The 18,629-nt window shown below is 40.9% G+C and overlaps 1 protein-coding gene across 2 annotated transcripts in view; it reads right to left on the bottom strand.

Annotated features, from left to right (window-relative positions):
- The window catches only part of LOC114645293 (uncharacterized), a 180,093-nt gene that overhangs the window by 40,471 nt on the left and 120,993 nt on the right, over positions 1 to 18,629 (bottom strand). The window lies entirely within an intron of this gene.

An 18,629-nucleotide genomic window follows, 5' to 3' on the forward strand; every position in this document is an offset into this window, starting at 1 on the left:
ATTGTGTTCTTGACCCAGTTCCAAAAGTATTTTTCAAAGAAATCTTTGATGTGCTAAAGAATAGTGTACTTGACATAGTGAACTATCATTCGATAAGGGGTCTTCTCAGTTTGTGTAAATACTACAGTAGTTAAACCCCTGCTTAAGAAAAATAATTTCACCTCCTTGATAATTTAGGCATATTTCTAACCTGCCTTTTTAAAGCAAAATTCAAAGTAAACACAGTTTCTCAGCAATTAAATGACTGTACAAATAAACATTCTATTCTTGATAAGTTTCAGTCAGGTTTTAAAACAAACCATAGTACAAGCTGAACTGCACTGCTTAAAAGTAGTAAATGGAGAAGGAGGCCAAGTATCTGTTCTTGTTCTACTAGACCTGAACGCAGCATGTGATGCCATAGACCAAAATACTGTAATAAATTGCCTTAGTCAATGGGTGGGCCTCTTGGGCAGTGTCTTAAATTGGTTTCAGTTTTATTTAGTAGGTACAAAATTCTTTGGTAGATGTGGTGATTTCCATTCATAGATCAATGGTATTTAATATGGTGAACCACAATGATCTATTCTGGGTCTTGTATTATTTTCAATCTACAGTATATGCTCCAATTAGGTCAGATTATTTCAAAACACAAGGCAATCTATCACCGCTATGCAGAATAGTGTCAGAGGTTCAATGACCTTAAATCTGCTCTAGCGTTAAATGTCATATTAGCCCATCCTGATTTTAATAGACCTTTCCTACTTTCTGTAGATGGTTCTAGTCAAGGTCTTGGTGCTGTAATTAATTAGGTGCCAGTATGCCAACAAATAGCAAGACTGACCGCAATTGCTAGTAGAACACTTAACTTTGCACAATCTAAATACACTGCATAAAGGTTAGAGTTTCTTGCACTGAAATAGGCAGTGTGTGACAAGTTTAGTCAATGGTTGAAAAGTCATCTTTTTCAGTGTGGATTAACCATTAACAAACATTTTAACCATACTGAAACTGGACACTTGTGAGTAGAGACAGGTTGCTAAACTGACACCATAAGATTTTAATATTAGGTACATTTCCTGGACTAAAAATGTGATAGCAGATTTCCTTAGCAGGGAACCCTTTGTACAGGCTGGAGTCCTCCACATTTAACTCAGGTCCCTTATGGAAGATTGATCCTGAAACCTCATTCAGTTAATAATGAGAAAGTGCAGGATTCCTTTAGATATACCGTTGATTCACAAACTGCTGAGGATAAGACAATCTGTAAAGTTGTTATTCCAAGTGTTAAGGGTGATGGGTCTGATCTCTATAACAAACAGGAAGTCGCCGCTGTTTTAGAATCTCCAAATCACTGGGATAATAGAACCTTTTTGGATGCACACAATGCACACAGTCCATATTGTATGATGAGGAAACTCCTAAGGCACTCTGCAGGATAAGCAACATCAAGTTCCTGAACTGAGTAGAGTAATAACTTTTCTTGATAGACAGCCTCATGCTTCACTTAGAAAGTTTAAGATCAATGGAAGAAATTAGTTGTAAAAATAGTGTGTTATAGTGTATTTCAAAAGATGTAAAGTCTAAGCAATGACTTTACCAATATGTTGTGTTGTCAGCATTAAGACGGGTTGCACTAAAGTTTATCTATAATGATGCTGGTCCCCAAGGTCAACAACAGACATTATATTTAACAAGACAAAGTTTTTTACTATTAAGACTTAGAGAAAGATGTAAAAGAATACGTAACTATAAATACAAGGCCGCACTTCATTATATTGAATCTTCTGATCCATTGGAATTAGTGTGTAATGATTTTTGTCTGCTGAAGATTCAACTAATATAGTGAGTCGGTTGATGTATTGGTTGTGAACAATCATTTCACAAAGTTTGTGCAATCTTTTCCAAGTCCTAATCAGTCTGCAAAGGTCATAACTCATCAACTTTGGCATAATTTATTTTGTGTAGATGGAATCTGCACTTTAATAGGTTTGACTCCCCTACGTCTCCTCCCCCCACACTCAGCTCTTCTCACCTTCTCCATTCTCCTCCCCCCTCTCCTGCCCCCACAGCCTGTCTCTCTCTGTCCCTCTCAGCTGATGACATCAGAAGGGAACTGTGTAGACTTCATCCCAGTAAAGCTGCAGGTCCTGATGGCATCAGTCCCAGGGCGCTCAGGTGCTGTGCTGCCTAGCTGTGTGGAGTTCTACATCTGATCTTCAACATGAGTCTGAAACTGCAGAGGGTCCCGTCACTCTGGAAGACATCCTGTCTGGTTCCTGACCCCAAAAAGACCCACCCATTGACCCCCAGAGAGTACAGGCCAGTGGCTCTGACTTCACACGTCATGAAAGTGCTGGAGAGACTTCTCCTGAAACATATGCGTCTGCTGGTGGAGCCCTGGCTGGACCCCCTACAGTTTGCTTATCGGCCCCGTATCGGCGTGGAGGACGCCATCATCTATCTGCTGAACCAGGCTTATTCTCATTTGGACATTGTTGGGAACACTGTGAGGGTCATGTTTTTTGACTTCTCCAGTGCTTTTAACACAATCAGACCATCACTGCTGGGGAATAAGCTCACGGAAATGCAGGTGAACGCCCCACTGGTAGCCTGGATTACGGACTATCTAACCAATCGACCACAGCATGTCCGGCTGAAGAGCTGCTGCTCTGATAGCATCCTGAGCAGCACGGGGGCGCCGCAGGGAACTGTCCTATCACCCTTCCTCTTCACCCTCTACACGTCTGACTTCAGGTACAGGTCTCAGTCATGTCACCTGCAGAAATTCTCTGATGACTCAGCCATTGTGGCCTGTATCAGGGATGGACAGGAGGATGAATACAGGAGGGTGGTGGACAGCTTTGTGGAGTGGTGTGAGCTAAACCATTTACAGATAAACATCACAAAGACAAAGGAACTGGTTGTGGACTTTAGGAAGCAGGCTCCTTTTCCCACCCCTGTCACCATCAGAGGAACGGATGTTGAGGTGGTTGAGGACTACAGGTACCTGGGGGGTACACATTGACAGTAAACTGGACTGGTCCAAGAACACCAACACGGTTTTCAAGAAAGGGCAGAGCCGGCTTTACCTACTGAGGAGGCTCAGGTCTTTCAATGTCTGTAGAAAAATGCTGACTATGTTCTATCACTCTGTGGTAGAGAGCGTGGTGTTCTTTGCAGCTGTGTGCTGGGGCAGTGGGGTGAAGACAGCTGATGCCAACAGGCTGAACAAGCTGATTAAAAAGGCTGGTTCTGTCCTGGGTGTCAGACTGGAGAACCTGGTGGATGTGTCTGAGAGGAGAATGCTGAAAAAGCTTCTCGGTATCATGGACAACCCCTCTCACCCCATGCACGCCTCCTTGATGGGTCATCAGAGCACACACAGCAAAAGACTCATTGCCTCCAAATGCAGAACCGAACGCCACAGGAAATCCTTTCTACCTGTGGCAATAAGACTGTATAACTCTTCCTCATTCTGTAGGTGATCTTTTTCAGAATTTTTGTCATTAGGTCTCATTCGGTTTTTTATTTACTCATCTGTATGTTACTGAATGTTTGTTTTATCCCATCATCACATGCTGCTATCTCATTTATTCATGGTACAAACACTAAGTCACTTTTCATAACCACTTGCACTAATAATCTGTTGTTTTATTATATCTGTTATAGTTTTAGTTATAGTTGTTTGTTGCTTTGCACAAATTAGTTATATAGTTATAATACAAACTATTAGTTATAGTTATTTGTTACTTTGTTTAGAGTTATTTTGTTATTCTGTTTGCACTATTACTACTGATCTTTTTAACTCTTTACTACCTTATCTTTATTCCTCTTGTTGAACTGAGCATGTATATGACAAAAGAATTTCCCTCGGGATAAATAAAGTTCTTATCTATCTATCTATCTATCTATCTATCTATCTATCTATCTATCTATCTATCTATCTATCTATCTATCTATCTATCTATCTATCTATCTATCTATCTATCTATCTATCTATCTATCTATCTATCTAAGAGAATGCATTCTGATCAAGGAGTGAGCTTTGAGAGTAAATTGATTGCTGAACTTTTGCAGATTGCAAGTGTAGAAAAATCACACACCTCTCCATATCATCCTATGGGAAATGGCAGTGTGGAATGGTTCAATAGGATTCTAGGTAATACGATTCATACTTTACCACCACAAGCAAAATGTTCAAAACTTTGACATTTGCTTACAACTGCACTGTACATGAGACTACATGGTATACACCTTTCCACATTATGTTCAGTTTAGTAGACTCCACCAAGGATGGTACTAAGCCTGGCTGAAAAAGGAGGAAGGTGGTTGTGCTGCTGAGGTGACCAAAACCGGATAACCAGGGAAACCAGGCAAGAACATAGCCAAATGATTAAGAGCATGATTTCATTCTAGCCAATATCAGATTGCTTGGCAATCCTCACTGTCAACGCCACCGTTAGAACCCATCATCTCCATCTATGTGCCAGCTTAGACTCGGCCAAAGACGGCTTCTACATCCAAATCCAACAAATGACTTCTTCCCATAGACCGACGTAATTATACTGGCCGGTGACTGCAATGCTCACATTTATGTTGACCGAATGGGATGGGAGAGCTTGATGGACCATTTTGGTCATGGCGCCTTTAATGACAACATCCTGCATCTCCTGTACTTTGCTACAACCAACAACCTCATTGTTGGTAATAGCCAATTTCAACACCCACCAAACCATCAAATAACATGGCGCAATCCATCCGGGTAGGACTCAGCAGTGTTGGACTACATCCTGATTAAGTCCCGTTTCACTACCTTGTGCTCTCCGTGATCAAACTTTGAGTCCAACACGACAAATGCAAATTGCGCCTGTCAGTGAAGCTGGACAGGAAACGCCTGCTATATACTGCCTTCAAGGAGGAATTCCAACTTGTGCTCTTCAATCACTTTTCAACATTTTATGAACAAGAGGATGCCGGAATCAAAAAGAAATGGATCTCAGATGCTATCAGGGAGAGGGCAAGGGCATTATGCTCACCGATCCACCATCAAACGCAGACGTGGATATCTAATGCAGGCTTGAACATGGTAGAGGAGTGGAAGCGAATCAAGCTGATTGATTACGATAGATATCGGCAGCTCCACTGGGAAATCCGTTGACTGCTGAGAGACGAATGCAAAGCACACTGTAACCAGGTAGTGGCCATCTTGGAAGAAACGGCCACAAAACACAAGTACAACATGCTTTATCGAACTCTCTAAAGACTGAGTGGAAAGGCAAAATCAACAAATGGCAACATCCGTAACACTGATGGAATCAGCCACCAAGCACTTACGATGATGGACAGAATACTTTGAAGGTCTATACAATCACGTTTTTCTCTCAAGGACCATCAGCGGAACTGCCATGCATCAACCCACCAGAGGCACCAACGTCCGACACTGAACCAACCATCAAGGTGGTAAAGGCAGCCATTCGAACTTTAAAGAATGGCGAAGCCTCAGGCACTGACGAGATCACCACAGAAGCAGTCAAAGCAGGAGGAGGCATCCTTATTCATTGCCTCCACCGACTTCTCAGGACTATCTGGCAAACTGAGCAAATACCAGTCATGTAGTCATCCACAAGAAAGGCAACAGCCTCAGTAGAAAGAATTATCGCAGCATCTTAGGCAAAGTTTTCATGAAGATCATCCAGTCAAGACTATTGAAGTATCGCAAGCACACGAACTGAGTAGAACAAGCAGACCTCCGACCGAATTCTGGATGCTGAGACCAGATCTTCACTGTCTGACAACTGATGGAGGAAAGCATTCAATGCGGGAAATTCAGTTGTATTCACTGGCCCACCCTATGGAAAGCACTAGAGACTGAATTTATCCCTCAGAAAGTGATCAAGCTTATCCAGGCAAACTACATTCAGTTCAACGAGGACCAATCTATGACAGACTCAATGTTCGCTGATGATAGATATTATTTATGATATCACCTGTGTTGCCCAGCCATACGGCTTCAATATCAATGCAGACAAGGCAAAAGTGCTGACAATGGACAGATTACTGGCTGTGTTCAAGTCAACGGTGCCCAAAACAAGAATACCTGAGCTGCTGGTACAAGAGAAGGAAGTAGCAGCCACAGCAAAGGTCCACACCTGAAATGGTCACTCAACTACTGCATTTGCTTCCCTCAAGTGCTGCTTGTGGAAGCAAACCAACATCCCTATGTAACACGAATGTAAGTTTAATGTCACTGTGCTCTGTGCAAAAAATTGTTTTATGGATTCATTCACATGTGCAGGCCAAGTTTGGCACACAAGGGCTAGTTTGCCTTCATTTAGAAAACCACTAGTTTAGCAGTTTGGAGAATGAAGGGGACAACTGCGAAGGCATTGTACTATTCCTGAGATGAAATTGAATCCTTTCCTCTCCTTGTTTGGAAACCAAGGAAGGGCCTGCACGTGGAGCAGACAGTATAAATATGTGGACAAACAGTCAAAACACTTCGAAACCAATGGATGGATGATGTCATCTGTCCGGAAAATCCTTTCAGCGCAGTGACGAAAAATGGAAGCCTCTATAGATCAAGATCCCACCTTGATATTGTTTTGCTATGGCTTCCTTTCATTCTGTTATGCTGCGTAAATCGTCATTAAAGAAAGCTAAGTTATTCTTTCTCTTATGCGATTTTTACCGCCGTGTCACTATGGGAGGGATATCGCCTTTTACATTATATCTATATAGTTTCTGGTTACTGTGGTTGACACGGTGGAGAGGACGCTGGCGTTGAATGTTTGCCGCTTCTCCCTCTGAGTTTAATATTACTAATTTATTATTTTTAATAAATAATATTTATTAAATATATTATTTTAGTTTTTAGTTTAGTTTAGTTTTTAGTTAGAAAGTTTCATACTTTTTTGTACTGTTTTACCGTCTGCCGTGGGTTTTTACGGATTTTACCAAGTTTTATTAAGTTTTATTAAGTTTTAGCTGACTACTCACCTGTTGCCCGGATATACTGTTTTACCATCTGCTTTGGATTTTACCATCTGCTTTGGATTTTACGGCGCTGTCTGGATAGCATCTCTCCCTTCTTCGGTCAGAATGGTGTTCAGTTATTCCAGCTCACAACTCCGTCGACTTAATCCCGCAACCACTCCTGAAATTAACATTCCTATCATTAAAGAACTTGGACTCCTTCGCCGTCCTCGTTACACTCATAGAGGCTCCGGTCAAAAGTTCATCTTCCATAACCAGCCAAAGTGCTTTGCTCCCAATATTCCATCTTTCTGGTCACCTGTCGCATGTTTGACGCGTCATCAGAGCACCGTCGCTTCAACTACTATCAACTCTGGAAGTATTGCGAGATCTCTGCACTCCAGCATGGGAAACACCCGAGCTATTGAGAGAAACACTGCGAGATTCTCACATCCCCGGCTGGATTTATTTTGTGGAGTGGATTCTAAGCTGCGTGGAGGGGATTTTAATGTTATGCGAACTGTACAGAGATTTACCCCACAGTCATTGGTCAAATTTGAACTGTGTAACTCTCAATCCATCTGCAATAAAACCACACTGATTGAAGAACACATCAGGGAGAAAGGACTTGACTTCATGTGTCTGACAGAAACATGGCACCAGTCAGAGGTTTACTCTGCCCTAAATGAAGCCTGTCCACCTGGCTACAGTTACTTGGAGGCAGCTCGCAGCACTGGGCGTGGTGGTGGCTTAGCTATCATCCACCGTCAGGATTTGGGGTTGTCCCCTATCTTGATACCTGCAACATCTTCCTGCGAGTGCCTTGCATTTAAATGTAAGCATCCTTTTCCCATGACTGTTCTCCTTATCTACCGACCTTCAAAACCCAACTCTGCCTTCATCCCGGAAATGACTGATCTTCTCACAACACTCTGTGCTACCTCTGCCAACATCATAATCGTAGGAGATATAAATATTCATGTTGACAATCCCACAGGTTATCTCACTGCTAATTTCCTTGAGCTACTAGATTCTCTCAATCTGCAACATGTTGATGTCCCCACACATTCCAGGGGTCACTCACTTGACCTGGTCATTTCAAACTCTGCCTTAATCAGTAACTTACAGGTATATAATCTTGGCATTTCAGACCACAAAGTAGTGTCAATGGAGCTGCCCTTTCTTTCCCCCCATACCAAACTAAAACAACAGATCCATTTCAGAAATCTGAAGAACATAAATGTGGATGCCTTGGCCCTGGACCTTAAACTTCTCTCCTCTGACCCTACCAGCTCCCTCTCTGTTGCTGACCTTGTGGATTTTTACAACCAGTCCCTGAGCAGTCTCCAGGACTTCCACGCCCCCTTAACATCCAGGTCTGTCTCATTCTCGTGCTCAGCACCTTGGTACACCTGCAAACTGCGAAAAATGAAGGCGGCACCGCTCAAGGTCTCTGGGTTGACTGTCCACAAACAGGCTTACAGGGAACACAAGAGGGCGTATGCAGAAGCTCTGAAGGTTGCACGGTCCAGGTTCTATTCCACTATCATCAGCAGCAGCTCCAGGAACCCCAAAAAACTTTTTTCAACTATAAATCACCTTCTCAAACCTCCTTCACCTGCCCACTCTGAGGCCACCGATGAGAGGTGCAATATACACATCAATTTCTTCAAACAAAAAGTTGATAACATCCGCTTACACCTCTCCACCACAGATATCCTGCCCCCCCCCCCCCCCAACTGTTGACCTACTGTCTGAGACTGTCCAGCCCCTTTGCTCCTTCTCTGTTGCCACACGGAAAGAGGTGGAGGACACCATCAGGAAAATGAAACTGTCTACCAGTTCCCTGGACCCTTTCCCCTCAGCCTTGCTGAGGGCCAACGTCCCTGCCGTCTCTCCACTTATCACCAGGATCATAAACCAGTCCCTCCTGGCTGGCCATATTCCTTCTTCACTAAAAACTGTTGTCATCAGACCTCTACAGAAAAAACCCACCCTGGATCCTGAAGTTCTCTCCAATTATAGGCCCATCTCCAATCTTCCATTTCTCTCTAAAGTTCTGGAAAAAACTTCATGATCACCTCAAACTGAATAATCTGTTTGAAAAGTTGCAGTCTGGTTTCCGCCCTGGCCATAGCACCGAAACAGCCCTGGTCAGGGTTATCAATGATCTTCTGATAACAGAAGATACTGGTTCCCCTTCTTTACTCATCCTCCTTGACCTGACAGCTGCTTTTGACACAATAGACCTCAACATCCTCCTTCACCGCCTGAAATACACCATTGGACTCTCAGGAAATGTTCACAATTGGTTCACATCTTACCTGACCGGCAGAACTGAGCATGTCGCCCTGGGCAGCGCAAAATCTCATACCCACAACGTCACATGTGGTGTCCCACAGGGCTCTGTGCTAGGCCCCATCCTTTTCACCATCTACATGCTCCATCTTGGAAATGTCATTAGCAGACATGGTTTATCTTTCCATTGCTATGCTGATGACACTCAGCTTTACCTCAGGACTACCCCCACCTCCTCTACTGCTCCTCTGCCAATATCTACATTGACTACCTGCCTGGAGGAGATAGAGGCGTGGATGAGGCTCAATTTTCTTCAGCTAAACAGATCCAAAACAGAAGCCATCTTAGTCGGCACATCGCACCATCTCCGCTCTTCTACCATCACCAGTATCACTTTTGCTGGCCAAAACATCCCCCTTTCCACATCTGTCACCAATTTGGTTGTTAAAATGGACCCTCAACTCACCTTTGACACCCACATCAAACACCTCTGTAAGTCTTCTTTTTACCACCTCAAGAACATCGCTAAACTCCGCCCAACTCTCACCCTGGCAGATGCAGAGAAGCTCGTCCATGCCTTTGCCTCCTCCAGGCTGGATTACTGTAATGCACTCCTCATCAGGATTCCTGGCAAGAGTTTTCAGTGACTCCAGTATATTCAGAATAGCGCTGCCAGGATCCTGATGAGGGTGTGAAAGCATGACCATATCACCCCAATCCTGAAAACCCTTCACTGGCTCCCTGTCCCACTCAGAATTGAGTACAAGGTCGTTCTCCTCACCCATCAGTGCATTTATGGATATGCCCCCCTTTACTTACAGGAACTCCTTACCCCTCATACCTCCTCACGCACCCTCCGCTCTGTAGACACTAACACTCTCCAAGTCCCTAGAATCAAGCTTCGCAGTATGGGTGATAGGGCTTTTTCATCTGTGGTGCCGAGACTGTGGAACGCCGTCCCTGACTACCTGAGAGCCCCACAGTCGACTGATGTTTTTAAACGGAATCTAAAAACTCATCTTTTTAGAAAGATATTTTGTTAAAGTATAAATAGATTTTCTTGTTTTATTATTTTTATTTTTCACTCTGTAGCACTTTGAAATTGCTAAAATATAAAGTGCAATATAAATAAAATTTATTATTATTTTTATTATTATTATTAAAACGCCGCAATTTAAAAGAACTTTTTCCAAAAAAGGAACTTTTGCTTCTAAAGGAAACACCCTACTAAAACCAAGTTGTATATCTTCTGGGCCCTAATACTGATGATCCTCATCTGTGGATCAAAAATTTGGATACTACTCAAATCAGACTTGACCAAAATGGAGGTCTTCCAAATGCACTACCTATGCCAGATTTTACAAGTATCACTTCAAGACTGCGTTTGAAATGAGGATATTTGACACAAATGTGCACACCAGTTGACGATCAAGGAGCAGATTCAGAAACAACGATTATGATGGTTCGGCCATGTTTGTAGAATGGATAACAACTGGCTAACACATAAACTCCTCAGGTGAAAATGACTCATGCAGTGGAGAATACAATTTTTTTTTTTTTAATATTTTTATTTTATTAATTTTCATTGTGGAGAATACAATTTAAAGTGCCAAAGAAAATGTGGATCAAACAGGTCAAAGAAGACATAAAGAATTGACAAATCACCCATGATGACGCCAGAACAGCGCCCATGGATTGCCAGGAATGTAAACGCCTCGTAAGCAAAATCCAACAACAATTGGCACCCACAGCAGTGTATTGGCTTAGAAAACAACCTAAACAAGCACCAGCTAGGGATCAAAGGAAGGAAACAAAAGGATGTTTGGTAGAATGCATCGATTACTAGTTGATATCATATTTAGTGCAGTTTTGAGTTATCAACAATGTTGTTCATTATGATAGTTATGTTGCATCTCTGACGAGATCTGAGAGAATTACATTAAAAGCATAGGCTTCTTCTTAAATACAACAGGAAAGGCATGTTGCTTTACACAATCAGTTGAAAGTCCTGTTTCAAGGCTAATTGAAACTATACAGTTGCAGAAAGGTTTTGCAGAAGATAAAGCAGAAAGGACACCAAAATGGTTTAAATCAATTGTCCCTGATTTCAAATAGTACTGTTGTTCTTGAGTTGAAAAATAGTGGCTATGAAAGGACTTTTCAGTCTAATTTAGGATTGTCATGTGGGAAATCTATTTTGCATGTAAAAGGCATGCAAGGGTACAGGGAATTAAAGGGATTAGCTACCCTCTTTCTTCATTAATCCTATTGAGGATAAATTCTAATTTACTGGCATGACTTATATGACAGGTACCTTATATATATATATATATATATATATATATATATATATATATATATATATATATATACTAGCCAACCCGCGGCGTAGCATGCGCTGAATAATTATGAATTGATGGGTGAACACTTCCTGAAAGACACAGTTGTCCAAATGGGGTTGGTTTTGAGGATACGACTGTAGGTGAATGAAAAGATGGAACTCTGGAGAGGGCATCATACAATACAGCATTTTACACGCTGCATACAGCGATTCACATTGAAGCATAGACACTGCTAAGACCATGGGATACCCCTCGCAAACTGTTTTACACGCTGCATACAACGATTCACATCTGCGACAAACATGCTTCTTCTTATGGGGTGGGTTTGAGGATACGACTGTAAGGGAACTCTAGAGAGAGCAACATACAATTGTCCATGACTGAAAACTGGAGGACCGCCGCCGCACCCCCACCTCCCAGAGCGAGGGACGGGGCTGGACAGCAGTCGTGCGCGGAGGGTGGAACGGGGTGTGAGGGGAAGGACTCCCAGTGAGGACGATGTATTGATGGGTGAACAATCATCTCTTAGTCATCGTTCAGTACGCACTCACGCTCATGTGCCCGCCCCCAACTCCTCACCTGAATTGCTTTCTTCTGTGTACAGTCCACATGCACTTGTGAGTCACGTTGACTGTTCATTTTCCAAACACCACCTCAGTCGGTTTCGCATCGCTACAGTCCACATGCACCTCTGAGCTACATTGACTTTTCATTGTTCTGTTTGTCCGGGCCGGGTGAGGTTTCCCGTGTTGAGTCTAATTAAGCCAAAGGCTCCACACCTGGTGGTGCCCTTCTGTCAATTCCTTTAAGTTTCAGCTTCACAACCTTACTCCCCTCGGAACCCAAAGACTTTGGTTGCCCGGCTGATCATGGGAATAACGCCGCCAGATCGCCAGTCGGCATTGTTTATAGTCGGAACTACGACGGTATGTGATCGTCTTCGAACCTCCGACTTTCGTTCCTGATTAATGAAAACATTGTTGGCAAATGTTTTCGCTCTCACGCGAATTGTTGGTGGGTGGGGCTCTGACATGCGTGTGCCATGGTCGGCTGCTTAGTGAATTGTTGGTGGTCGGGGCTCTGTGAGTTGGCCGGCGTGGCTCTCTTGCGTGCGTCTTGCTTGCCATGGATTTAGTGAATTATATATATATATAGATATATATATATTTTTTTTTTTTTTTGTGGGGGAAAAAAATAGTAGACTGATAGTGGCAAATGTTAAATGTGCCTTTTTTGTGAATGTGTAATACCTGGATTGTGAAATTAGAATTCAGTGGGGGTGAATGTTTTTTGTTTTTGTTATTTCAGATTGTGAGGGTTAAAAACCCAGGAGTGTTTTGGTAAGTTTAATTTTAACAGGAAACAGGGCTACTGCAGAGCTGAGAGGCAGTTAACATAATCAAAACCCCTGTTATGTAAATGGTATATTCCCAAAGGTGAAAGGAGCAGGTGTCTGGGTGCGCTCTCAGTTCTGTAATGGTAACTGTGAGGTGGGGGTTTTTCTTTTGGCTTCTTATAGTGTTTCAATTGTTAATAATAATTATTGATTTAATATTGAAATGTAAATATCTTTTGTACTACAAAGCAAGCAGGTGATGAGACCCTGTAAACATTTTGAATTACAGCAAAATAAATAATTACATATGTGTTGGACGAACTTCTTTTTGTGGCCTTTGTTGGCCACATAAACCACAATGCAGAGGACAACCTGAGATGGAAGTTACACTTGTCTTTGCTTCTGTAGTGTAGAAAATACTGAACAAAAGAGTAAATCCTTTTGTTGGCCAGAGTAGCATGCCTATTTTATTTTGGACAGCAGCTTAAAAGTAAAACAAACAGAACTTTTAGTCTATGCCTGATGATTGGTAAATAAGAAAGCCTTCTAAGAACAATTTCTTACCCTAAGAAGTACAAATATTAAAAAGAACTGAAAAAGAATGGTACAATGTCTACATTGCAACAAAAGCTTTCAGTACAGGTTCCACTAGGGTATGATGTCAGAATGAGACAAGAACCAAGTGCTCCTAGTAAGTCCTTCCAAAATACTATTACATTGTTTCTTTTCAGGTTGGAACATTTGTTGAGAAGAAGTATAAGAAGAGAATACATTTTGGTAGCATAATATAGTCAACAGTTGGGCTACACAGAACTCAACTAAATGCTATTGTGGTATCATAACCATAATAAGATGTAAGAATACATTTTCTCTCTCACTTAAATTCAGAGAACCATTTTCCATAAGATGCACATTTCTCTATTATGCCAGGTATTGTCCTTTCCAAGACAGTGACTACTCTGAAATTATATAAATTCTATGAAAAACTATTATTTTCATTTTTGCCTACCTGCAATAGATTTATTCAAAGAAAGACCTACTGTATATTTGAATTTACTTTAGGTGAAACACAGGAGTAAACTATATGTGTTATGAAAAAGTCATGCCACAATGTAATGTGGCATAATGATAATATTGTAAGATCTAGTAAAGTTTGATATTCAACAACTTAATACAATGCCATGTGTAATCATTTAATATTTGGTTCTGAATGACATACTGCTGGCTCTCAAAATCTACAGGTAAGAGATAAATATTCTTAAGTCTTTTTTTCTTGACAGCATCACCATTTATATTGTATTATTATGTGACCAAAGTGCACATCCGACCAAAAAAAATTCTTTCTAACAGAGGTTGGAAATGCTATACTGAATTAGTAATCACTAAATTATCAGTCATGCACATTTTTTAAATGGGTAAAACTATTTAGCAGTCATGATTGAGCTTAACTTTTAAACCTTAGATTGTTTATTTTTTATTATTTATTTCTTGAACAAAAATAAGCATCCCATGTAATTCAAAGTATAGGCAGGGAAGAATCCAGAAACTTCTTGCACTTCAATAAGATAATGACCATCATATTACTGAATAAAATATGCATCTATAGTAACAAAGCAGCAACAGGAAGGTGTTTTTGGATACCAGCATATTAAAAGTCAGATGATGTCATCAAGGATGAGACAAAAAAGTACATTTAAAAATAAAAAAATATATAAATTTATGAGGAATTTAAACATTAGAATGATTTTCTAAACATTAGAACATTAGAGCAATCTAGACGAGAACAAGCCCTTCAGCCCAACAAAGCTCACCAGTCTCATCCACTTATTTCTTCCAAAAAAACATCGAGTCGAGTTTTGAAAGTCCCTAACGTCTTACTGTCTACCACACTACTAGGTAGCTTATTTCAAGTGCCTATCGTTCTTTGTGTAAAGAAAAACTTCCTATACCTTTGCTAAGATTGCATGATAAGATTGTTTCAAACTTCAGTAGATCTTGTAATCCATACTAACATAATGAAACATTGTTTATTTAAACAGGCTTAATGGTAAAATACCTGTTTTGATCATGCCATGCATTTACAAATCTCTGTTCACTAGATATACCTTACATCCCCTCTTTCTTTGTGCTTCTTGTTGCCTTTTTCATTGGCCATTCTATTGCCTGAACACACAGAAATGCATCACTCTGATTACACCAGCCACTTGCCTTCATTCATCAGACATTCCTGCATTCTTGTGGATGCCAGATGAAATTACACAATGGGCTCGGGCTCAGATACTGGATGGACAGACTTATTGCTTTATATGTATTGTGGAAGAATAATTTTAGGGTAACTTAGCATTCATCTTAAAAAAATAGCATAAACGGTTAATAAATGCCAGAAGCCTTTTCAGTCAAATCAAGAAACCAAATGAAGGTCAAGTGAACAACAAAATGTACTGAAAGATGATTAAGAAGTCTGCAGATGTCCTGTAAACCAGGCATGTCAAACACGCGGCCCCCAAGCCGCATGCGGCCCGCAACAGAAATCTGTGCGGCCCTCATGACAGATCCTAGTTAGCACTGAACTTGTACAAAATGATTACTATTGTTTGTGATTGAATCATTCTGCATCTTCTGTGTTACTTATTGACTTTTCTTACTTCTGCCTTCTGACAAAAGCACGTTTCCCATGGCATTACGGTACCGGAAACGTCATCTGCTAGTATAGCAATGAGCCTTGACCAACGTTAATGAGCCGCAGCGTCACAACTGAAGTGCTAGGCTGCAGCAGGGGTGGACTTAGGCATGTGCAAACTGTGCACCTGCACAGTGCCGCCAAATCCCAGGGGCCGCCACGCCAATATATATTGAATATAAAACAGAAAGAAAAAATAACTACACAGCTGACGGCAATGTGGCCGAAAAACATTATGTTTCTTGTTAATTAGTATGCTGTATTTACAAATGTCGCTAGAATCGGAGCAGTAAGCTATATGTAGTATTATAATGTTTTGCCATAATGAGAATATCATGGGCCGCCACTTGGTTTTCAAGTTATGGACACGTGTATATAGAAGCGTGTCATGAGCACGAGGCAGCTATGCTGTGTCCGCAACGGATGTGGCCATCCACCGCGCATAAGATACCGTATTGACATTGCCAGGCGAAGGGGCCATCGATTCTTTCTCTGCCCAGGGCCGCCACGAGCCTAGAGCCGCCCCTGCTAAGGCTACACTACTGACTGGGCTGCTGAGACTGGCCACTGGGCAGAACTGATCATCACGAGTAGTAATAGCCCGCATATTTTCACGTTTTTTTTGCTCTAGTTTCATGTAATTTTGTGCTAGTATTGTAACGAACAGTTAGTGCAGACTACAGCTGAAGATCTGAAGTGGACACGAGAAGTTGGTGGGTTGTTTATTAACATATTTTTGTGATTTTGAGTTTGTAAAATTATTGTAGGTCAGGTGGCTTTTTGCATATCGGCTTATTTTACAATATAAACTTTGAAGTAAACTTAGTAAAGTAAAATTTGATTTTTGGAGGATTTATTTTCCAACTTGAATTACTGAGCAATGAATTCAGTGAGCGTTTTCGTGATTTCAGTTCACACAAACAGGGCATTGCGCTGTTCTCTTACAACGCTGAGAATGCGCCTGAGAATATCCAAATGGAATTGATTGAAGTGCAGTCAGATTCTATTCTGAAGGTAAAATACAACGAAGTTGGTGTGCCAGGCTTGTATGCTTACCTGCCACCTTCGTATGTGCAGATCCGTAAGCTGGCATCGAGAGTACTGTCAATGTTCGGAAGCACTTACCTTTGTGAGCAATTGTTTTTGTTAATGAAAGCTACAAACCCCACATCACTCAAGACTTACCGTTGAGCACCTTTCATCCCTCATAAAAGTTGCAGCTGCACAAGATTTCAAGCCTGATATTGACGAACTGGTTACTAACAAGAGATGCCAAGTGTCGGGACAAAAGAAATAAATCTCACACTGTAAGGCTCCTACATAAGCAATGAATATAATATAATGAATATCAATCATCAAGACAATATATAAAAGTGGTCGGGATTGTCCTTCCATCCCGTGAGTGCAAAGCGTAGCGGTATTCCGCTTATCACAGACTTACTACTTGCGGTACGACGTGATGTGAGCAGAGTTCTGGTGCTCCCATTGTTCCCTTGCTTTTGTGCGCAATGCGCTGGAAAAATAGACAAAATTATGTCTCTGGAAATAATTAATGTTGATGAAGTACAAATGCCTCACCGCGTAGTAAATATCAGGGGAGATGGTGCTTGCTTATTCTCATCTATAGCTTATTTAGTGCATGAAACTCCGTCTTTAGCGGTGCAGATTCGGGCTGACATTGTACGACATGTTTTAAGTAATTGGTCAAGGTTTCAGCCATTTACAATGATGCCGTCAGGAATCTCTTAATGAGCTTCAGTATCTCACTGAAATGTCAAAGTCTCAAACTTATGGTACCATTTCTGAGCTAATGGCAGCGGGAGAGTTGTTCCCCAATGAGTTTCAAGTATATTATTATGGAGTCCTACACTCCAAGTTTGGACAGGCACTCGAGGGGATTAAAAAAAACTTAGGTTTTTGGGAGATGTTATGAATGGGCACTTTGATGTTCTCATTCCCTACACTTACATGCCTGATGTACATATGGAGCGCACACAAATTGAGGATAAAAGTCGGTCGCCTTAAATGGCGGGTGAGCCAAGTAATATAATAAGGACCTAGCTAAAAGGTTAAGACTCTAATTCTACACTGTTGTATGGAGACTGCATGGAAATAAATTGTTTTTCTTTAAACTTTAAACTTTAAGTGTTACATTTTTTAAAGTTTTCAGTATTGGAAAGAAAGCTACAGTAACTTTGTATAATTGTATTTGTTACAGTACAGACCGCTGACGCACATATGGCAGTCGAAGCGGCCCACCAATGGTAGTGAGTTTGACATGCCTGCTGTAAACAACCAGAATGGACAGTTGTTATATGCACAGAAATTTCAACAGTGGTGGCTCAACTCAAAGGTATATGAAGAACCAGAATATAATCAAATATACTTTTGTTTTATTAAGTCATTTGGGTGTAAACCAACAAACCAAACAGAGTAAAATGTATACATTGATTAACACTGTATGTAAATTCAGTAGTTTATAAAATGAACCTCTGTTCTTTGTTTCTTTCATCATTCTAACCCTGCTGTAACAGACTGCTTTTGAAAAATGCTCCCTCCAAGGAATTTTGCTAAGAAGTAATTAAAAGATACAATGAACAGCTTTTATCCTGCCTGATTACTGATTTGTCCTGTTAAAAGATAAGTTACTTTCTTTAATTAAGACGTTCATTTCTACCACAATATAGAGAGATAATCTATTTTTTTCTGTTTCTTTGGAGAACTATTGATAACATTTGTGTTCTCTTTTTAAAAATTGTACTACAATTTTACTTACTGCATTTAAACATTTAGTTAAGAGGAAATTGGGTACTGAAAAAATCAAATGCAATAAATTGATCTGATGTTTGAAGCACTTCATCTATTGCCTATTTGTGCTAAGACAGTAAAAACAATGTTTGACTTGTTACTTATAGATTATTTTTTCCAGTAAATATTAAGTAAAAGAGCTGGGACAGCTTTCAGCAGCATACCTTTACTTTACTATGAGTGTTTCCCTGAAATTTGTTAAGAGAGAGAA

Source organism: Erpetoichthys calabaricus, chromosome 2, assembly GCF_900747795.2.
Source record: "Erpetoichthys calabaricus chromosome 2, fErpCal1.3, whole genome shotgun sequence".
NCBI lineage: Eukaryota > Metazoa > Chordata > Cladistia > Polypteriformes > Polypteridae > Erpetoichthys > Erpetoichthys calabaricus.